Source organism: Scardinius erythrophthalmus (assembly GCF_964197995.2).
Source record: "Scardinius erythrophthalmus genome assembly, chromosome: 19".
Classification (NCBI taxonomy): Eukaryota; Metazoa; Chordata; class Actinopteri; order Cypriniformes; family Leuciscidae; genus Scardinius; species Scardinius erythrophthalmus.
Genome location: NC_138239.1, coordinates 39822120 through 39846459, shown reverse-complemented (window position 1 = coordinate 39846459; position 24340 = coordinate 39822120). Strand labels below are relative to the sequence as shown.

Genomic DNA, 24340 nt, shown 5'->3' with positions numbered 1-24340 from the left:
ACAAACAGATTTTCAACCAGATTCTCAACTGTGAACACAGGAAATCTCACAAAAGCTCGCGAGACTTCAGAATAAGCATGTCGGATGATATGCAGGAAGAAATTATGATGATAGTGTTTGTAATGATTTTCACAGAAAATTCACATAAAAAAAACAAAACATTGTACCCACCATTATATATAACCTTTTATACAGAAATATATTCATTCTTTATTGTCTTAATTTATTCTTTATTGTATTTATTTTCTCTTTAGAAAAAGTTAGCCTATTTAATCCCTCACTGAACCCTTATAACACTCAGCTTCCTGCATGTGTGCGTGTGTGTGTGAGAATGACCGTCTTCCATCATCTCACTTTCTGATTGGATATTGTTTTGTTTCACGTGATAATCTCCAGAACGTGCGCGCGTTTGTCCTCGGGGTTCCCCCCACACATCAGGATTTCTGATCGTAAATATTAAACATGTTTAATATTTACGATTCGCGATCGGGGCGGCTCCGACGTTCTTCCGAGCAGGTTCGGACACTCTTAACACACCTCACACCAAGGGAAAATCTGATAAGATAATCTGTTGAACCATCAAGATAATCGGGACATAGCTAGGATTGTCGGAAGGGGGGAAATCGGCCCAAAATCAGCCCGATTATCTTTTGGTGTGTACCCAGCATAAGTAATATACCTTATGATAAGATTTGTCATAAGAGAAAAAACAAATAACACATTTTTAAAGCACAGTTGAACGCTGGGCATGATATGAGCCTTAATAAAGAAGATACATCTGACCAAAAACAAACTGAATGAGGGTTAGGGTTAATGTTCACAAGATAATAATTACATGGGTAATATGTATAAATGAGTTTAAGAGAAATGTATTTGATTTAGTTTGTGATTAAATATTTATGAGGAAGTTTCCAGATTTTACTCCACAACAGACTATCAGCACAACCATTCCAGAATGATATAACAGCAGGTCTGGAGATGATATCCCTATGAAGCAAAGCCTGTACACAACACTTACTACTTTAGTATCGGAAAGAGAGAAACGGATCCGGCCTTCATCAGGAGGATCCACGAGTCTGGAGAGAGCCGAGGACAGGCGTTCCTAAGAGGCGTTTTTAGACCAGAGGGAACAGAAACATCTTTAGGAGTGACTGGAACATTATATTTAGAAAGAAATTCAGAATAGGTCAACATAAGTCCTTCATGGTTATACACTTGGCTATCAAAAACTATATAATTACAAAACCAATTCATAAGAATTAAAGACTTTTTTTTAAATACAGAATGCTCTTATTATTCCAGATAGGCGAGATGGTGATGATCACATGTTCGGAGAGAAGTGTTTATAGATTAAATTCTGAGAAAGAAGCATCTGTGAACATTAGATAGTTTTAAAGGACGTTTGGTAATACTGTAGTCACAAAGCAAAAGGAATTAAAGACGACCAGCTTGTGAAAGATAAAGTCAGGTATAATATTCCAGATAGATGTTGGTTTTAAGGAATTGCTTAATCCAGTTAACTCTGAAGGTGTGAGTGAGGGTGAAATCTGAGAAGTTCAGGCCTCCACTGGAGAGAGCTGCACATGTCAGTCTGGAGATCAGTGCCCCCCCTCGAGGACCGGTCTCTCAGGAACCAACCATTGCAGTTCTCTGGGCTACATCATTCCTCTTCATTCTTTACAATCTTAGTACATAAATATGTGATTTCATATTTAATGGGAATATTACAAATTGACAGAAGATTATGTTTTTAAAGAGACATTAATTCACACTTATATTCAGGTAAAGCCCTGAAGCTTTAGAGAATGTATGGGTAATCTTAATGGCTAAAGGTATTTCTTCTGCATCTTTTAAATAATAAAGAGTGGTATCGTTTGTCAGTTGACTAATCATAATTTGATCTGCAAGAAGTTGAGAACAAAGTAAAAATAAATATGGGGAATAGGGCCCTATCTGATTCCACGACAGAGACTGAATCTGGTCCATTACGCAGCTGGATTGAACAATTTGCATTACGATATAAAGTTTTAATGGAATTTATAAAGAAATCACCATTTTTTTTTTATAAGGGCCGAATATATGAAATGATCAACAGTGTCGAAGGCCTTATGGAAGTCTAGAAAAGAATGAAACTCTCGTCTGGATATTGTCATCATGATCACAGACTCCATGACCTCCCTCTCTCTGGCCGCCAGAGGGCGCCCTCGCCCGAATACTGACTTTCCGATACAAACTCCAGTTCCCATGATACAGCATTCCTGGACTGATCCCGCATCCACCTGCAATCACTGATCACACGCGCACCTGCATCTCGTTCCCTACCCACATGTAAACCACACTCACATTGCAACCAGTGCAAAGTCTTGTTTTACTGCTGTGATCAATTCTGAGCGTTTCTCCCGTGTTTTGCCTGCCTGTGTTTGACCCGTTCTGTACTGATCTTCTTGTTGCCTGCTGCCTGCCCATTGACCCACTGCCTTGTATCTGGATTCTGCCAGCCTCTGAACTAGTGATGGCAAAATGAGGCTTCCTGACCCACTGAGAGCTCGCAGGCCATTGCTTCAGCCAAAGGTTCATTACTCGAAGCTTCATGCAGCATTGCTCACTAGTGACACCTAGCTACTGTGATAAGAAATAGCAGACACATTAATTCATTCTGAACCAGTGCCCCCCCATTTTGTATAATTTCTTTTAATTGCTTTTTTAATTTTTTTAACTTTTATAAATTGCTATATTTTATAAAAAAATATTTATTTATTTTCTACTCACTGTTAATGTCTGTAACCTTTCATTTGCAATAATAGAAAGACATGAGCAGACATTTGTCCATTACCTGTGTATAATATAAAATATGTATCTTTGTCTGAATTTACTTGTGCAGACTCTCACACACAGTTAATTAATTATTCATAAATTTGTATAGTGACAGTATGAACAACAATAGTGACACTGTGTTGAGTGCAGTGACTATGGTGGAGGGAGTGTAATAAAGTAAACTGCAACAGAATAGTCCGAAAGGAAGGATTACAATAGATTTTTATTGAGAAACAGAATTATTTCAAGTGTGTCGGGGTTTAGACGATTCCTCTTCTCGGACAAAATCTCTCCAGCCTTGGAAAATATCCTTTCACAGGAGCAGAGGATGCAGGGGAACATAAAGATGGCAGTGCCAGCGGGTGTAAATGAGGACACTGGTGCTCCTGTTGAGCCCAGACAGGGGAGGATTCCCTCTTTCCTGCTGCTCCATTACCAGGGAAAAGGAAGAGGTCACAAAAAGCAAACAAATCCAAAAGGGCAATCCAAATCAAAAAGCAGTCCAGTCCAGAACCAAAAATCTTATCTTATCTAATTAATATAACAAGACTATAATATAGCTACTATAATTAATAATAACAATATACAGGGTGGGCCATTTATATGGATACACCGTAATAACATGGGAATGGTTGGTGATATTAAAGTCCTGTTTGTGGACTTCTAAATGGTCACCACCCATCTTGAGGAGTTTGCCCCCTCACATATACTAATGTCCCACAAACAGGACTTTAATATCACCAACCATTCCCATGTTATTACTAACCCTATCCATATAAATGGCCCACCCTGTACTATAACTATTCTAACCTGATATAATGTAATAATATACAGCCCTAACACATATATGACACAATAACGACACTGACAATGATAGTTCTCTAACTCTCTGACAGACTCTACTACACCTGCTTCTGCTACTCCTGCAACAGCCACAAGGTGGCGCGAGTTTCGAACCGCCTTTATCCGGAAGCGACACTCGGACCGAACCGATGCCGTATCCACACAAGCCGAGGCCTCGTTTGTCATTAGTCATGTGATCTTCACGTTAACAACACAAGCCTCGAATCGCGGCTTCATCTGGCACGCCCACTTTTTCTCGACACACGCTCCGACGCCTCGGCTCAAATGTCACATCACTACTCTGAACCCTTGCCCGTTTTCCACTACGGTTGTGCTCTGCCCTATTGACCTTGCCTGACCTTGCCTGACCTTGCCTGACCTTTGCCTGTCGACCATTCTCCTGAATAAAACTTGTTGCAAAATGGACCTGACTGATTCTGATGATTCGCAACAGATATAGATGTGGGTAATCAACAAGGTCTAATACCAAGCAAATATTATTTTAAATGTGTCTATTACTCATAAAACCTGACTGTGTGTCAGCGATAATAAAATCCAAAGTTCTCTTAATTCTAGAAGCTAATATAGAGGCTAAAATTGTATAATCATTATTAAGTAGGGAAGTTGGTCACCAATTGTCTAAGATGAAAGTGTCTTCTTCTGGTTTGGGAATTAAGATGATTAGGCCTTGTGTCGGGTAGACAGGAGTTTATAGGGCTGGGTGATAAAACGATAACGATATGTATCGCGATAGACACGTAATCAATAGCAATAAAAAATGTGTTCGATAAAACGTTAGATTTTTTTTTTTTTTCGCCGGTTGCGAAGCAAGTTTGGTTGCATGAACAAAGGCACTCACTCTCTGGTAACCTAGCAACGTAGGGGGTGACACGCTACCAGCCAATCATGCAACAGTATGGTTGCACCATATATCGTTGTCTTGTGTTGGATTCTTCAGCAACAGAACCGGTGTGGTGAATAATCCGGTCACTCGGTGTGATGAGTGCGGGCTTAGGACCCCAGTAGTATGCCTGATCTAAATCTGTTCTCGCGATAACTTGTAATATACACAAATAAACATTATTTTATGGCTCTTTTAATAAATAAAAGTGTACTTGTAACATATTGCGCTGATTATTGCGATAAAAAATAATGACATAATTATTTGCATTACGAATGGCTGTGAATACGGTAAGGCAGTATCAGTGCAGTGTAAGCTCAGGTAAAGCTCATAGCACGATCATCGGATAACGTTAGCTGTATGCTATTATCTAAGCTAACTAAAAAACACACGAACAATGAGAAATGTTTAATTTCACAATCTATAGCTTCGGTTAAATACTAGTAGGCTATATGAAACGTATAATTTAAAATACATTAAATACATTAATGACTCGTTATAACGTAGTACAAACGTCTTTTATAATAAAATTATTTTGTATGATTTGTAACCAGGCACTAAAGCGATTACCCATAAAATGTGCTTTGAACCAATCGGATTGCTTGGGTCCTACGCCCGGACTCATCACACCGAGTGGCCGGGGGCACGTTCAAGTTCAAAACGGTGCGAAACGTTTTGCTACGGTTTCCGGGTTGAACGTCATGTTTCCTGGAAAACGGGGTTTGAGATGCGTTAGGCTTGTTTGAGATGCGCCTTGCCTCGCCTGAAGTGTGTGCGAGAGTAGGAGCGGCTGCAGTGAGAGGAGGAGTGAAGAAAGCGCAGGCAAGCCGGACAGATCTCTCTTCTCGCAGTGGATCTGACACCTGCGAGATCAAAGACGGATAATCGCGGGATTCACCGGATTCACGCTCGTGCACAGTGCTGCTAATAAACTGAATGGAATTTAAGTTCTGTTGCTTTTATATGAAAATAAATATAATGAACAAGACACCCAAAGTAGCCTACTTATTTAATTCCATTCCAAATACATGTTTATCAGTCTTTTTTCTTGTGTGTTTTTTTTCTTTTCTTTTTTTTTTTTTTATAAAAATTACATTGCATAACCCATAGAGATCGCACTGAGGTAGTTTGGGAATATTACCACATAACGTACACATAAAACATGATATCAGAGTTTTAAAATCAAACATTTTAAATAAAAGCAATACATCACGATTGTTTAAACCAATGAACATCAAGCTGTGTCGTCAGCAAGTCGTTTCCCATCATGCTTTTGATCAGCGCAGTCAGTGGAGAGCAACTGCGCGCGACTGCAGAATCCGACAGGTGTGCCTTGCGCTCGCGAGAGATTTTTGACATACGTCAGCATGACATCAGAGCAAGGCGGACCGCAGTCAGACACATTTCTAACCGGCATGCATCTCGCGCTGATCACCGGTGATCGGTTCTGCGCAGATTTTGCTCATCTCAAACAAGCCTATTTTCTCTTGTTTGGTGGGTGTGTCAGAACTGCAGTCCAATCAGCAGCAACATGTATATAAAGCACGCGGTATTAAAGTGAACTCGCACAATGGGTTCAAGGAAAGTAATTTACAAATGTGTTCGATGCAGCTCGGTATACGCAACAACTGAGGATATTAGAAGACATGTTTGTCGTAAGTTTTATTGTAAAAATATGGGATATCAACATAATGATGTAGTTGTTTATATTTTTAGCTTCATTGCAAGTGTATGATATTTAGTATAGAAATAAACAATGGTAATTAAGTGCTTTTCCTAAAAATGAGAAAGAAAATACAGGGTATTAAACCAGTATGAACTACAAATAAAGTCAGTATGTGAGGCTAAATAGATGTGTTTAGTCTGAATTAGGTAAGATGTGCTTCAGTTTCAGCAATCCCTTCACTCGATTGGGATGTTCTCTTGTGTTCTGGGCGGCAAGTGCAGTAACTGTAACATCGGGCATATTTTGTAGTATTAAACACATATTTATACCGACTTCATCAGGCTCAGAAAATTCTTCACAAAGAACACAAAGAATGTCCTTCTCAGCTGCCATAGTTGCAACTCTTGCGTCATCAGAACAGTGTGTTCAACGCATCACCGGGAGGAAGAGGAGAGAAGAAGCAGAGGATGAAGGAGAAGCTGGAGGAGATGAACACACACATCTCAGCTCTTTCACACACAATCAAAGACATGGAGGAGATGATGAAAGCCAATGACGTCTGCTTTCTGAAGGTCTGATTTCAGATCATTGGTTGATCATTGGTTGATTGATTGAGTTGTTGATGATAAATGGTGTGTTTGTTCTGCAGGAGTTTCCAGGCTCAATGGAAAGGTGAGTGATCTGCTCCTGTCTCTGGTCTCTCTGGTTCTGATCCAAAGCCACTGCAGTTCTGACTCCTGAATGTTCTTCCAGAGTCCAGAGCTCACAGCCGGATCCACAGATGGCTTCTGGAGCTTTGATTCATGTGCCACGATACTTGGGCAACCTGCCGTTCAGAGTCTGGAAGAAGATGCAGGACATCGTCCAAAACAGTGAGTCTGACAGCAGGAGATCTGAGCTGGAGAGCTAAAGGTTCTTCATGACACACTGATAGATAGATAGATAGATAGATAGATAGATAGATAGATAGAAGACAGACAGACAGATAGATAGATAGATAGAAGACAGATAGATAGATAGATAGATAGATAGATAGATAGAAGACAGACAGACAGATAGATAGATAGATAGAAGACAGATAGATAGATAGATAGATAGATAGATAGATAGAAGACAGACAGACAGACAGATAGATAGATAGATAGATAGATAGAAGACAGATAGATAGATAGATAGATAGATAGATAGAAGACAGACAGACAGATAGATAGATAGATAGAAGACAGATAGATAGATAGATAGATAGATAGATAGATAGATAGATAGATAGATAGAAGACAGATGCTCGTCTGCTCATCTGCGGTGATGCGTGTTCCAGCGCGTCGTCATATCTGGATATAACATGTAGTCTATAACACACTCTCACACGGTTATTTTTTTAGCATTTTTGGGAGGAGTACAATTTACATATGTGGTTTCAACAACCAGATGCATTTACACTTGTCCAGTTTCGTCTGGAAAGCGTCTCAGACCTCCTCCTGAAGTGGTTTGAGCGATCGGATTCAAATCCGTCTTGAATGCCTTTCGGAGGGGATTTACACCTGGTCTTTTCACGGATAGCTATCCGATCTGAGAACACGCATGAAGTGGCCAGGTGTAAACAACCCCCATGACAAAAACATACGCACGAAAGCCGGAAAACAAACGCTGGTTGGCCTCTCACGTCCATAGACAAAACGCTCACGTCCACATTTGAGGAAGTGGTGGGGGAAGTGACGTATGCCGTAAAGCAGTCGAATTTTGTAGTTCTTTTTGTGCTCGGGTTACTACCCGAACCCTGTAGTTCCCTTTCGAAAGCTACAATCGATGCTGCGCTGCTCAGCGCATTGGGAACGTCTTTAGTCGTGACCAGCTGTGAATATTGTGTGTAACACGTCGATAGAATTGACCCGGAGGTAATATAGCCTCGGTCGATGACGTCATTGGCGCGCACCCGCAACACGAGGCTATAAATAGATGAGCCACAGGGGCATCGTCAGGTCTTTTGTCTTCAGACCATTCTGTGCATGTGTGTACGCAAACACTCTCTCTCTACCTCTTATCTGACTACAGATCTGTGTTAGGAGTTAGTTTTGTCAGGCAGTGTGCAGAAATTTCTCATTCTCAAATCTTTTTCTCTCACACTACATAAAGAGTTTAAAAAGTAAAAAAAGAAAGAGAAATGAGTCAACAAAGCAGTAAGCGTTGTGTTCCTCCATGCTCCCGTCCCATGTCTGAGCTGGATACACACGATTACTGTTTTGTTTGTTTGGGGGAAGAGCACGCGGTTCTGGCGATAGAGAAAGGCGGGTGCGAGCATTGCGACCAGCTTACAGTCAAAATGCTTCGTTCTCGTCTGAACTATTTCCAGACCGCACCCGCATTACCATCGTGGGGCTCTCGTATGGATCTGCATGATGAGCAAGAGACGGGTCCGTCCCTTTCGCTTGCTGCATCACCAGATCCACGCATCCTTCCTGGTGATCTCGAAGCGCGCTCCGGCGCTTCTTCGGTTCACGAGGGGGATGATATATCTCTTGGGTCTTCGGACCACGATCAGCCCGCCTCTGAGCATTCCTCTCGCGATAAAAGATCTGTCGAGGAATTACTCGAGGTGGTTACTCGCGCGGTGGCCAGGTTACAGCTTGACTGGCCACGCGAACAAGAGACCCCCAAACAGTCTAAGCTAGGGGATAGGTTTCTGTCCGGTGGCAGGGGGGAGAGAACGCAACATCAGTCTCTCCCCTTTTTCGAGGACCTCCATGACGAACTATCTAAGTCATGGAGTAAACCATATACTTCCCGTGTCTTTGTACCCTCGACGTCGACTTTTTCGACTATCGTGGGTGCGAAGTCGCGGGGGTATACGGAGATGCCACAGGTTGAAGAGACGCTCGCGGGCTATCTCTCGCCTGGCGCGGCATCTTCGTTAAAGAGACCTACCCTCCCTTCGAAGCCATGTAGAACAACATCAGCGCTCGTAGGGAAAGCTTATCAAGCTGCAGGTCAGGCTGGTGCTGCGCTGCACACTATGGCAGTGTTACAGGCGTACCAGGCTGACCTGTTGAAGGATTTGAGTGCAGGCACTACTATCGATGAGGAAGCGTTTTCTGAACTGCGCCGAGCCACAGACCTGTCTCTTCGCGCGACCAAGCAAACGGCTCGCGCCATCGGCCGTTCTATGTCCGCTTTGGTCAGCACGGAGAGGCACCTGTGGCTCAATCTCACTGGCATCAGAGATAAGGATCGTGTTTTTTTATTAGACTCACCTGTGTCACCATCAGGCTTGTTCGGCGATGCCATTAATACAGTCGTTAATAGGTTTAAGGACGTAAAAAAACACGAAGAGGCGTACGTTCAGTTCCTTCCTCGCCGCACTCAAGGGGAGGGGCCGTCGGCCACCCAGCCCCGCCCCGGTCCTTCAAAAGCCAGGGAGGTGAAAAAGCAGAGCGTGGCGAGTCGCGCTCCCCCTCAGAGAGACTGGAGGCAGACTCGCCAGACTCAGCAACCTCCCAAGCCAGACCTCAGGACTATTATCAATAGAAAGAGAAAGTCCTGATGGTCTGGCGCCCAGTCTAGTGGGGGTAGTCCCCCGCGGGATGGGGCGCGTTCAAGAACTATTCGTCCCTTCCCGCTACCCTCACAAAATCACTCCATCCCCGCCACCTCTCGTGCTTCGGGGGGCAGCGGTTTCCAGCGAAATGTTAGATGTTCCGTTGTTTCCTGCCGTCATTCAGGACGCGGAACATCTAACATCCCCTCAAAAGGAAGTATTAAAATTGATACCACTCTCAGAAAGTCTGGCAGCGTGGAAACTTCTGCCAGGCATTTCTGCGTGGCTATTAAGCACAGTACAGATAGGATACAGAATCCAATTTATTCGTCGTCCTCCGCGTTTCAACGGCGTGGTTTTCACTTCCGTGAAACCGGAGCTGATGCACGTACTGTCACAAGAGCTGCAAACTCTTTTGAGCAAAGAGGCCATAGAACATGTTCCTCTTCCAGAGAGAGAGTCGGGCTATTACAGCAGATACTTCCTGGTTCCCAAAAAGGATGGGGGGGTGCTTCCAATCTTAGATCTTCGAGGCTTAAACCGTTCAGTCAAAGCGCTCAAGTTCAAGATGTTAACCGTCAAGACGGTCGTGACGCAAATTCAACATCACGATTGGTTCGTCACGATCGATCTGAAGGACGCATATTTTCACATAGAAATATTGCCACAACACAGGAAATTCCTGAGGTTCGCTTTCGGGGGCGAAGCGTACCAATTTCGGGTTCTTCCATTCGGCCTAGCCTTGTCACCCCGCACATACACAAAATGCATGGATGCAGCACTGGCTCCATTACGACTCCAGGGCATTCGCATTTTGAATTACATCGACGATTGGTTAATACTAGCACAATCGCGAGAGATGGCGCTTCAACACAGAGACATCGTGTTAGCTCATCTAGTTTCTCTAGGGTTGAGACTCAACACCAAGAAAAGTGTTCTTTCTCCTGCCCAGAGAACGACTTATCTCGGGATCGTCTGGGATTCGATCACGATGCGGGCACAACTGTCTCCCGCTCGAATCGAGACCATTCGGCAGACCATGAGCAAAGTCAGGTTAGGCCAAGAACGCACTGTTCGTCAGTACCAAAAAATGTTAGGTTTCATGGCGTCAGCATCCACGGTGATTCCTCTGGGGCTGTTGCACATGAGACCGTTTCAGTTGTGGCTAAAAGCCAGAGGATTTCATCCAAGAGCCAATCCTCAAAGGCTAATAAAAGTGACGCGCCGCGGGCTTCGTACACTATCTCCGTGGCTCAGACCCCGGTTCCTCACCTTGGGTCCCACTCTAGGGGCGCCGTGTCGTCGCAGACTGCTAACGACGGATGCCTCCCTGATGGGCTGGGGAGCGGTCTTAGATGGCCGTCCAGCTCAAGGGGAATGGGAGGGCCATCAGCTCGATTGGCACATCAATTGCCTCGAGCTGATGGCCGTATTTCTGGCTCTGAAATATTTTCTCCATCAATTGAGGGGCTGTCATGTCCTAGTGCGGGTGGACAACACAGCGGCAGTTTCTTATATAAATCACCAGGGAGGTCTGCGCTCACGCAATCTGAACAGAATAGCGAGGCAGATTTTTCTCTGGGCCCAGGACAAGTTCCTGTCACTCAGGGCAGTATACATTCCAGGGCATTTGAATGTGGGAGCAGATCTATTGTCCAGACAGACACTACCGACGGGGGAATGGAAACTCCACCCGGAAGTAGTGAAACAGATTTGGACCAAATTTTACAAAGCGGAGGTGGACCTCTTCGCCTCACAACAGACAGCGCAATGTCCCCTTTACTTCTCTCTGAGTCACCCAGCTCCATTGGGTCTGGAAGCGATGGCGCACACATGGCCCAAATTGCGCCTGTATGCGTTTCCTCCAGTCTCTCTGCTCCCGGGAGTTCTAGCCAGGGTTCGCCAACAAGGGTCTTGCCTCTTACTGATAGCGCCACATTGGCCGAACAGAGTGTGGTTCTCGGAGATAATATCTCTCCTCGACGGCTCGCCGTGGGCGATTCCGGAGAGGAGGGACCTTCTGTCTCAGGCGGAGGGCACAATATTCCATCCCAGGCCCGACCTGTGGAATCTTCACGTTTGGCCCCTGATGGGAACCAACTGAGGGACACTGGGCTTTCGCCTGCCGTTATTGAAACCATTCTAAGTGCTAGGGCTTCCTCCACTAGACAAAGTTATGCCAATAAATGGGGTGTTTTTGAAAGATGGTGTGTTGTACACAATGTAGATCCAGTCAACTGCCAGGTTGCTTCAGTTCTGGACTTTGTGACACTGCCACATTAGTTTAGGCATCATTACTTAAAAAGGATCATTAAAGGTGTTTAAGTATAGAAGATGATTGCATATATGTTTGTAGGTTTCATATAATATCTGAGTGATATGGGTATGTACTCGTTTATATGTATTTATCATGTTTACTTCCACTGTGTGTGTGATGGTATAGATATGGGTGTTTTTTATAAGGACAATGCTGGCTGATACGCCGGGGCCCGCCTATCACCGTGCACCTAAGCCAATATAGGAAACAGGTGTGTGAGGGCAGGGGAGGCGCTGGTACTCAGTTGCTGCAGCTACTAGTTTTAGTGGTAAATTGTTTTCTCTGGGGTGGTAAAGAAAAATAAAGCATCACTACTAAAAAAAACGGACTATATATAAGTTAAATGCCGCATGTAGTATGTGGAAAGCGAGCGCGTTACCCAACTGAGGACGCGTTAACATAATCTTCACAGACGGTCGGCTGGACTTATTCAACGGAGTTGGTGAGGCATATAAGAATACGCCGCATGTAGTGTGGGGAAAGCGAGCGCGTTACCCAACTGAGGACGCGTCAACATAATCTTCACAGACGGCTGGCTGGACTTATTCAACGGAGTTGGTGAGATCGATTGGTTTTGTTCTTTCTTCTATTTGCGTGATATAACAGCAAACCAAGGATCGCATTCTTTTCTTTTATGGGCGGATTATTTGTTTGCTACATCATGTGACAATTTACTGGCATCGGCCTTGGATTATTATATGAACTTTCGCAGGCATCCTGATAAAGGACTGGATTCGTTTAGTTTGGACTTTTAGGGTGTTTCCAGGTCTAAAGAGAGAAAAACAGGACATTGAAGAGACTTGGGGTTGTGTGGGTCATTTAATGTGTGAAAATATAAAGCGCTGCACTGTGAGCAAATACTGTGTTTATGGTTTGGTGTGTGTTTTCCTTTGATGCTGGTAGACCGAATACTGTTTGTCAATGTTATAGTTTGTTATTGCTAATCTGGTCAAGTCTTTCTAAAGAACCCCTTTTGTGCGTTTTAGTTAACACAACCTAAAGGAAAAAATGGAAGTGTTACAGATGGTGGCCCGTACGGGGACTGAAAGATAATTTTGGCTATTGGATTTTTTTTGTTGTTGTTGTTTTTTTTGTTTTTTTTTGCTAATAAGATTGCTGTTAATATTGGCAGCATTTGTAATTCAAAAGTTGTATTCTGAATTAAGCTCATTAATGTGTCTAGCCAGTTATCCTTTATACACCTAGCACTGTCTTTCAATGAAGTTTTATTCACTTTGAAAATATTACTGAATAGACATGGATGAAATGAGGGTGACACCACTTATAGATCTGGATGAATCCCTAGAGGAAGATGTAGATAGAAATGAGCTTAGTACCATGGCCTCTACTCCTACATCTGTTCATGAGGGTAGTGAGCAGCTCAATAAACTTAAAGTAGATGCATGGGTCACTAGAAGAAATCCTGTGGGGGAAATTACATCACTGATTAGTTCTCTTTATATATCCCAGGCAGAAGAGAATGAACATAGCACTGGAGATGAGGATAATACATCTTACCTCACACTGCCTTTTCTCACGTCCATTACTACTGACTTAGGTTCAGTCACAGAGAGATTAGATAATCTTGAAACAGATTTCAGAGATTCTGTCGCTAGTACTTTTAACAGAGAAGAGAACATTAGAGGCTATGTTGACAGAAGTCTTGAGGCTCTTGAACAAAGTATGATAACGACACTCAAGAAGTTTGAAGAAACGTTAGTGGACTGTTTACATCGGAGGGATGAAAAATGGAAGGCAGAAATTCAACAGCTGAAGCGTGCCAGTCTTTTGTCTGTCTCCAAGCCTGTAAGAACCTCTGGAACTACTAGTCATCCTCCGTATAGTCGCTCCACTGCAGTTCAAGATTTTCATGGTCTGTCTAGAGCTCAAGCCTCCACTGGTGATGTCTCTCAAAGTCATTTTCCTCTTACTGTAGGTACCCATGCTGGGGGGCCTACAGAAAACCCCTTTCCATCTCATTTTACTTTCATTACCTCCTCTAATATGCTGTCTGCTTCTGCGAATGATGCTCATTCTGCTAATGAGGCTCAGCCCTCTGTTTCTCTTACTGGACAGCACCATCAAGGTCAACCAGCTCCTACCACTGCTATGGCCCAGTTTAAGAAATCATTTGGGGGGTCTAGATTTCAGCAACAAATACCGCAGTTCATTACCAGCACAAGCCTACCTACTCCTTTGACTGGCGTTGATAGCCAGGTCACGGCCACTATGCCTGTGGTTTATTCTAAGCCTGCCGTTCATATGGATTTCCCTTCTTTTAGTGGATCTAGAGAAGTGTCTGACATTCTTAACTTTGTGGAGCAATGTGAAACATATCTTGCTGTTCGGCCTTTAACAGTTACAGAACTTTTAGGTGCTCTTTCTGGCGTTCTTAAAGGACCCGCACATAGCTGGTGGTCTGTGGCAAAGAACAAAGTTCGCAACTGGCCAGAGTTCAAGGAGTCTTTCCAGGCTGCTTTCCTGCCTCCGGATTACCTCTCCGAGGTAGAAGAAAAACTACGAGACATGGTGCAGCTGCCCGAACAGTGTTTGAGGGATTTCGCCTATGATTATCGTGCCCTTTGTATCCGGTGGAAACCTGAGATCACTGAGGCAGAGTTGGTAAGGAAAATATTAAACAACTGTAATCCCAGAATCGCTGGCTGTCTTAGAGGCACCATTACTACTGTTGACCAGCTCGTTCAAGTGGGCACCCTGGTAGAAAAAGACTGCACCTCTTCAAAGGAGTACTGGGGCAAAGTGGACCAACAGAAGGCAAAAGAAAAGACCTCAAAAAAGACCCAGGAGAAGGGTAGCTATAAAAAAACTGCAGATATGGTGACGGTAGTTCAGTATGGGAAAAAATCTCCATTGGCTCTTCTACATGTTCCAATTGCAGTAAGGGGAAAGAATTGTCCTGCTGTATTGGACACGGGATGCACTTTTTCTCTAATGCGTCAAAGTATGTGGATGGAGGTGGCTCGACAGGGTGAGCAACTGAAGGCAAGTGGGGACCAAAGCTTTGCCCTTGCTAATGGGAAGACGTACGGTGCCATAGGAAAGGCACATCTTCTCTATTGCTGGCATGAAATGATGTGGGCTCTGGAGACGTACATCTTGGCTGATGACAATCTGGCATTTCCCATTATTCTTGGGTTGGATTTCCTCTGCAAGACCGCTACCATCATCCATATGGGGGACCAAACGTATGGGGTGAAGGGGCCCAGGGGTTATGCGTTTCATTCATTCCTGGCACCGCTTCATGAGAGTACAGGGGGTCAAAGCATTGACGCTCATTCTAATGCCAGTCTTTATGTAGCTATTCCTTCAGGAAGTGCTTTGATTCCATTTTCTTCTCCTGGAGTGGTAGCTTTGTCTTTTCCTGATCAGCCTTTAGAGATTCAACAACTGCTGCAGGCCTGGCCTGAGGTGTGCTCAGGGAAACTGGGGAAGACCACAGTGGAAGAACACAAGATCTTTGCAGTAGATGAGATTCCTGTCCGTTGCAAAGCTTATCGTGTATCCCCTTTTAAGCATCAGATCATTGTAGACCAGATAGAACAGATGCTCAAGGATGGCATTATTGAGCCCTCTCAGTCTGCCTGGGGTGCTCCAGTGGTTTTGGTTACCAAGCCTGATGGGTCAATAAGGTTTTGTGTTGATTTTCGACGCCTTAATGCTAAGACCCATCCAGGCGCCTACCCCATGCCTCTCATACATGATCTTCTTGAGTCTATGCATGGGGCAGCTTTCTTCAGCACTTTAGATTTGAAATCAGGCTATTGGCAGGTTGCAGTGTCAGAGGAAAGTAAAGCCAAGACGGCCGTCATAACTCCAGTGGGTCTCTATCAATTCAAGTGTATGCCTTTCGGACTAAAAAATGCTGGAGCCACGTTTCAAAGGTTGATGGAGAAGGTCCTGGGAGAGCTGAGGGGGAAAATATGCTGTGTTTACATTGATGATGTAATCGTGTTTTCGGCCAACCCCGAACAACATCTCAAGGATGTGGAGGCTGTCCTTAAAAAGCTGCAGGAGGCCAAGTTGACCCTCAACCTAAAAAAATGTCTCTTTTTCCGACGTGAGTTGAAATTCTTGGGTCATGTGGTATCCGAGAAGGGTGTTCAGGTTGATCCAGAAAAGACCCTGGCGGTGACTTCTTATCCGATTCCCACCAATATTAAATCTTTGCAGCGTTTCCTAGGCCTAGTGGGGTGGTACCACAAATTCATAGATCACTTTGCAGACCTGGCAGCCCCACTTAATCAACTGAAGAGAAAAGATGTGCAGTGGATCTGGTCAGAGGACTGTCAGCGGAGCTTCGACCAGCTGAAAAAGGCACTTGTGAATGCTCCCATCCTGATACAGCCTGATCATGCACTGTCGTTTGAGGTTCACACGGATGCAAGTGATGTAGGGTTGGGAGCAGTGCTGGTCCAGAGGACTGGTGAGGGGGAGAAAGTGATAGCCTATGCTTCCAGGGGGTTGCGTGGAGCAGAGTGCAACTACTCTACATCCGAGAAGGAGTGTCTTGCGGTGGTGTGGGCAATTGAAAAATGGAGGCACTTCCTTGAAGGTCCTGAGTTCATCGTGTATACAGACCATGCTGCCTTGACTTGGGCCTTCAATTGTCCAAAGACTTCATCTCGGCTCACACGCTGGATCCTGCGGCTGCAACAATTCCAGTTTAAAGTCCAGTACAGAAAAGGTCTGCATAACATCGTTCCAGATGCGCTGTCTAGAGCAGTGACTCCTCCACCTTCAGCAGCAGCTTGTGTTTCCGTGAATACTTCTCCTGGTTCCACAGATCTGCCTACTTCGTTGTCTGCAATAAGGGAGGCTCAGGAACAGGATACAGAGGTCAGGGACCTGGCCAAAGAGTCTACCACCAATAGTAGGCCGGATAGGGTGGGGTTTACAATGGTGCAAGGTCTCTTGTACCGTCACTCACCAATGAGAGAGGGGGGAGACAAGTTCCAACTGGTGGTACCCAAGAGTCTTGTGCCTGTTTTTCTTGCTTACTTTCATGACCATCCTTTGAGTGGGCACTTGGGCAGATTAAAAACCCTCCTGAAGGTTCTTGAGGTGGCCTGGTGGCCGTCTGTCCGAAAGGATGTATGGAATCATGTTAAGATTTGCAACATCTGCCAGGCCTACAAACCTGAAAATCGTCAGCCTGCAGGATTCATGCAGCCAACCCCCGTCGAAGATGCCTGGGAAAAGTTGGGAATGGATCTTATGGGGCCATTTCCCCGTAGCAAAAAAGGGAATACCTTTCTTCTTGTGATCGTGGATTACTTTACAAAGTGGGTTGAGATGTTCCCCTTCTTCTTCTAACCTCTGTAAAATCTGGGGAGTGACACAGAAGTTTACCACCAGCTATCACCCCCAAGCCAACCTCACTGAACGTTCCAACCGGACCATCAAAACTATGATCGCCTCCTATGTAGGGAACCAACACAAGAATTGGGATCAGTGGGTCAGGGAGTTCCGCTTTGCCATTAATGCCGCCTATCACGAGACCACAGGCCGAACACCGGCAGAGTTGGCACTCGGAAGATCTTTGAAAGGGCCACTAGAGAGATTGATTGGAACATCACCTTCTCCTCATCAACCTCCGTACACGATCCTGGAAAGACAAAAATTAATGTTTGAGGAAGTCAAGAGGAGAGTTGGGGGATGTCAGGCCAGACAAGCCAAGTATTATAATGCCCGAAGGAGAGGTGCACAACTCCTACCGGGAGAATTGGTCTGGGTCCGCACTCACCCACTCTCAAAAGCATCCAAGAATTTCTCATCCAAGCTTGCGCCTAAATGGTCGGGTCCAGCGTCAGTGGTGAGAAAATTAGGCCCTGTCAACTACCAAATACAGTGGAATGATCAAAATAGAAAGATTGATACCGTTAATGTGGTTAACGTTAAGCCCTTTTTTGGGAGTTCAGAATCTGGTACCTCTGGCTGGGGGGGGGGGACTGTGACACTGCCACATTAGTTTAGGCATCATTACTTAAAAAGGATCATTAAAGGTGTTTAAGTATAGAAGATGATTGCATATATGTTTGTAGGTTTCATATAATATCTGAGTGATATGGGTATGTACTCGTTTATATGTATTTATCATGTTTACTTCCACTGTGTGTGTGATGGTATAGATATGGGTGTTTTTTATAAGGACAATGCTGGCTGATACGCCGGGGCCCGCCTATCACCGTGCACCTAAGCCAATATAGGAAACAGGTGTGTGAGGGCAGAGAGGGCGCTGGTACTCAGTTGCTGCAGCTACTAGTTTTAGTGGTAAATTGTTTTCTCTGGGGTGGTAAAGAAAAATAAAGCATCACTACTAAAAAAAACGGACTATATATAAGTTAAATGCCGCATGTAGTATGTGGAAAGCGAGCGCGTTACCCAACTGAGCGTTAACATAATCTTCACAGACGGTCGGCTGGACTTATTCAACGGAGTTGGTGAGGCATATAAGAATACGCCGCATGTAGTGTGGGGAAAGCGAGCGCGTTACCCAACTGAGGACGCGTCAACATAATCTTCACAGACGGCTGGCTGGACTTATTCAACGGAGTTGGTGAGATCGATTGGTTTTGTTCTTTCTTCTATTTGCGTGATATAACAGCAAACCAAGGATCGCATTCTTTTCTTTTATGGGCGGATTATTTGTTTGCTACATCATGTGACAATTTACTGGCATCGGCCTTGGATTATTATATGAACTTTCGCAGGCATCCTGATAAAGGACTGGATTCGTTTAGTTTGGACTTTTAGGGTGTTTCCAGGTCTAAAGAGAGAAAAACAGGACATTGAAGAGACTTGGGGTTGTGTGGGTCATTTAATGTGTGAAAATATAAAGCGCTGCACTGTGAGCAAATACTGTGTTTATGGTTTGGTGTGTGTTTTCCTTTGATGCTGGTAGACCGAATACTGTTTGTCAATGTTATAGTTTGTTATTGCTAATCTGGTCAAGTCTTTCTAAAGAACCCCTTTTGTGCGTTTTAGTTAACACAACCTAAAGGAAAAAATGGAAGTGTTACAACTTCATGCAAGAGAAATTATCAACGGGCACATGCCCTGCTACTCTTAAGGTTTATGTGGCCGCTCTTTCGGCTTGCCACGCCTTGGTTGACGGGGCACCGCTCGGGAGACACCCTCTGCTCTCTCGCTTCCTTCGTGGGGCCAGGCGACTGAGGCCTCCAGTAAAAACCAAGATCCCTTCATGGGACTTAGCTACAGTTCTCGAGGGTCTGGTTGAAACCCCCTTTGAACCTATAGAATCAGCGTCTGATAAACTTCTGACTCTAAAAATGGTTTTTCTCATGGCAATAACTTCCTTGAAGAGAATTGGAGATATGCAGGCTCTGTCTATCTCTCCATCCTGCTTAGACTTTGCCCCAGGAATGGTGAAAGTGATTTTGCATCCTCATCCTGATTACCTGCCTAAGGTTCCATTTTCGGCTGTACATCCGGTCATTCTAGAAGCCTTCTGTCCTCCACCGTTCACAACGCCGGAGCAGGAGAAATCTCATAGACTGTGTCCAGTCCGTGCTCTTCAGGCCTACATCCACCGCACTAGCCAGTGGCGTAAGTCAGAGCAACTCTTCGTCTGTTATGGTGGTAGTAACAGAGGAGCAGCTGCTACCAAGCAGACCATGTCTCATTGGGTCAGGGATGCTATTGCTCTTGCTTATGAGGCGCGCGGTCAAGTTTCGCCTAAAGGTCTTAGGGCTCACTCCACCAGGGGGGTCGCCTCTTCTAGTGCTTTGGCAAGAGGTGCCCCCCTACAACAGGTTTGTGATGCGGCAGGTTGGTCCTCTCCGCACACATTCATAAGATTTTATAGTTTGGATGTTCATGCCACTCCGGGCTCTCATGTCCTTGAGTCGACATCACAAGCTAATGTCTAGGCCTTCTTGCGTTCTTGTGAAACACACCTGCACAACCGTGGGGGTCCAGACATGTTCAAGCACGGCGGCGTGGGTATTCTCGTTCCCAATGCGCTGAGCAGCGCAGCATCGATTGTAGCTTTCGAAAGGGAACGATCTCGGTTACTTGACTGTAACCTTGTTCCCTGAGAAAGCGGAACGAGATGCTGCGCTACTTTGCCGTGCTGAAGATGTCCCAGGACTGCTCTTCAGACAAAATATCCTGACGATGCACCTGTGGCTCATCTATTTATAGCCTCGTGTTGCGGGTGCGCGCCGATGACGTCATCGACCGAGGCTATATTACCTCCGGGTCAATTCTATCGACGTGTTACACACAATATTCACAGCAGGTCACGACTAAAGACGTTCCCAATGCGCTGAGCAGCGCAGCATCTCGTTCCGCTTTCTCAGGGAACAAGGTTACAGTCAAGTAACCGAGATCGTTACGTAGTGCCAGTAAAAGCGATACAGACCCCGTCAGGCTATGGCAGACGTGTCACTCAACCTATTGTAAGTCCATGTACCATCACAAGGGTCTTGGAAATATATTATGAAGGTTGAAAAGTTTCACAGTGTGCCTTTAAAGTATATAGGCTATTTTTATAAGTCTCTTATGCGCATCAAGCCTGCATTTATTTGATCAAAAATCAGATGTATTTCTGTGATGCAAAGCTGGATTTTCAACAGCCATTACTCCAGTCTTCAGTGTCACATGATTCTTCAGAAATCGTTCTAATATGATGATTTATAATCAATGTTAAATCTTTTTTTTTTTTTTATTGAACCTGTGATACTTTTTCAGGATTCATTGATGAATCAAAAGTTAAATAAAAAAACATTAAATTAAAATATAATTTATTTTACAAGTCTTTACTGTCACTTTTTTTTAAAACAAAAATCAATTTAGCACATCATTGCTGAATAAAAGTATTAATTTCTTAAAAAAAGAAAGAAAGAAAGAAAAAATTACTGACTCCAAACTTTTGAACGGTAGTGTATAGGCTATTGGTAGAAAATATTTCTATTTTAAATAGATGCTGGTCTTTTTTTTAACTAAGAGTCCTGAAAAAAAATCAAAGGTTATAAGTATATTATAATAGAAAACAATTTCAAAAACATTTTTTTTTTAAATTTTTTATAATTTATAATTTATAAAATTTTAAAAAATTAATACATTTATAAATTTATTTCAAATTGTGTAATATTTCACAATATTACTGTTTGTTCTGTATTTTAGATCAAATAAATGCCGCCTTGATGAGCATAAAAGGCTTCTTTTAAAAACATTAAAAATAGTAGTGTCCAAACTACCTATATACTAATATACTTACATACTTATATACTTATAATACTACTATATATACATATAATATTCTCATCAGTGTTCAGTCAGCTTCAACAAATTTAAATCTGCATATTTATGATATTTTAACCTTTATAAAGGGCATTTTTTCCTCTAATCGTTTTAAATATATGCTTCATCTTTCATTTTAAATTCTTAAATTTGATAAAATTATTAAATTATAATAATAAGACCCTAAAGGGCTGTTACCAATTAAATTAAATAATTTACACACTGTTAAACTACAACTGCATTAAATAATGTTATGGGATTTTAAATATTTTTTGAATATACAAATAAGAAATGTTGTAAAGAATGACACTAAACCACCAGTAGGTGGCGGCAGGTATGAAGGTAAAAGAGCAGCAAAACTCGAGATCATGTAGATGTGAATTTGAGAACTTGTCCAATAAATATTTGTACTTGTACGTGAACATTTACACTCACAGCTCAAATGTGAAAACCTGTAAAATAACAATCGGAGGTTGAATGTTGAGATTTGCTCTCGCAGACGATAGTCCCAAACCTGCATCTAAATCTGAAGCTGCAGACGAGAAGTCACGAATGTGTGTAAAATGCCAAACAGAAATACAATGACAGACACAAACTTGTACATAGTCACACTTATTCTTTCATTCACATTCGCTGTACAACCTCAATTAGTATAAAGTATCATAATTCATAATAATCTGTGTTGGGTTCACTGTCGATCATTATATGAAGATCAGAATAAAAGCTTCTGTTGATTGTGTCTCATCAGCTCCTGTGATTCTGGATCCAAACACTGCAGATCCACGTCTCGTCCTGTCTGATGATCTGACCAGTGTGAGATACAGCGAGAACAATCCACTTCTTCCTGATAATCCAGAGAGATTTAACTGTTATCCCTGTGTTCTGGGTTCAGAGGGTTTTAACTCAGGAACACACTGCTGGGATTTGGAGGTTATGGAGAGTTCAGTCTGGATTCTTGGAGTAACTACAGCATCAAACCAGAGGAAGGGGGATGTTTTCTTCATCACTGATGTCTGGTGTGTGTCGTACGGATGGTATCCAGGTTTTGCTGTTAAACAGAAGCTTGATCGTGTGAGAGTGAATCTGGACTATGACGGAGGAACGGTGTCGTTCTCTGATCCTGTAACTAACACACATCTACACACATTCACAACCACCTTCACTCACACACTCTTTCCATTCTTCTATTTTTATCCCTGTCTGAGGATCTTACCGGTCAATAGTCAGTAAACGTCACTCCTGTAGATCTGGATCTTCCTGCTTTCATCATGTCTCCAGTATTTACTCCATATCTCATGAGTAAGAGTGCTGTTGATCTGAGTATCAGTACGCTGGCTGTGATTGGGCCTTGATGATCACATGACTGATATCCAGCACTACAGCAACACACACACTCTCATGTTGCTTTAACAGATCAATAAACGAGTGAAGTTTGTCACTTTGCTAATTTTCACATAATTATATAAAAAAATCTAGAAACTGAGCCTAATTTTACACATGTACAGTTTCAATGAATTTGTAAATTAATAATTGTTTATTTCAGTTAAATGATCGTTTGCTCATGTCTCTGTGACTCTCTGTGATCTTCTGAGAATCTGTGAACAGAATTTGATAATCCCTAGTTTAGAAAGTTTCGCTACTGTATGTTTCAAACACACAGAGACACGAAGAATCGGCGTATGAATCTGAACAATGGTGACGATCAACATAACGCTTCGTGCTGCAGTGCATGCTGGGTAACCGCTAGGACACAACCAGAGGGTCTTATGCGTTCCAGGCAACCTGTAACCCGTGTTTTTCCAACCTTATACCCATGAAAGTGCACTGGAACGGCAGTCAAACCCGTGACTTCCCACCCGTGAACTCGTACTAGATCGATGTACTCCCACTTACGAGCTCTGACGAAACCATACAAAACAACAACGGCAGCCCCTACGGATGCAGTGTTTCTGCAGGCGGTACACGGTGAGAATACACTTTAGGACAATATAACGTTGCAGTCAAATTAATAATAATATAATAATACCAAATACATTTCCAAATATACAAATAAAGTAAAATAAGAGGTATAACAGCTTATCTTGCCTTATGTGCCGTTCTTCCTCCTCCGTTTCCCTCAAATAAACTAGGAGTAAGCACCTTTGGCGACAGAAATTATTACAAATGCGCATAAGCCCCGTAAGGTCCGCCATGCTGGTTTGTTTACATCTAGCTACCACAATTCCTTGCGCTCAGGTAGTTTGGCGTGACTGGCCTGGAACGCTACAAAGTCGTGATTCGTGGTTTGAAGTCGTGATTTACGTGCTCAAAAACCTGCCTGGAACGCCGCATTATATTAGGGAGATGAGAGGGTCTGTATCTCTTACCACTGGGGAAAGTGTAATGGCTGACTTTGATCATGTGATGCTCCTCAGCCTATCGTGTGACGGCAGTGATGTCAGCGCACGCAGTTTAATGACAGTCAGTTCCAGCTCGCGTTAATCAGTTTCTTGTGGATTATAAGCATGTTGGTCTTGTGAATAATGTTGTATATTTGGTGTTATATCGCTAGTCAAGGTACAGTAGGACTGCGCTGCTTGTGGACTGTGCTTTACTGAGCGGTAACAAGAGCTTTAAATAAAACACATTTAAGATTAGATTTCAATCTGTTCATTGGTCATACATAACAGTGATACGAGTCACTAAAAATATAATTGTAATTTAATTGTTGAAACCTGGATCCCATAGAAAGAATTCATTAAGAATTCATTAATTTATTAAAATCTTTATATTTGATTGCCTTCATTAAAAGGCGTTATCATTATTAGGCATAAACAGCAGTCATAAATCATTACAATTCAATCAAATTCATTTGTCAAAGAGAGAACACATCTTTATTTTATCTCATTAAACAACAATATAATACAATATTTATAATTAAATAATAATTATTTTTTAAATGCAATAGTCAGTCAAGTCTTATTATAACTGGTAAAACCTGAA

At 43.1% G+C, this 24340-nt stretch overlaps 1 protein-coding gene and 1 long non-coding RNA gene across 2 annotated transcripts in view; one reads left to right on the top strand and one right to left on the bottom strand.

Annotated features, from left to right (window-relative positions):
• The window catches only part of fam98b (family with sequence similarity 98 member B), a 549041-nt gene that overhangs the window by 133415 nt on the left and 391286 nt on the right, over positions 1-24340 (bottom strand). The window lies entirely within an intron of this gene.
• LOC308707500 lies at positions 6691-7055 on the top strand. The gene is made up of 3 exons (XR_014032176.1): positions 6691-6796; positions 6874-6896; positions 6978-7055. It is a non-coding gene; the product is annotated as an uncharacterized lncRNA (long non-coding RNA).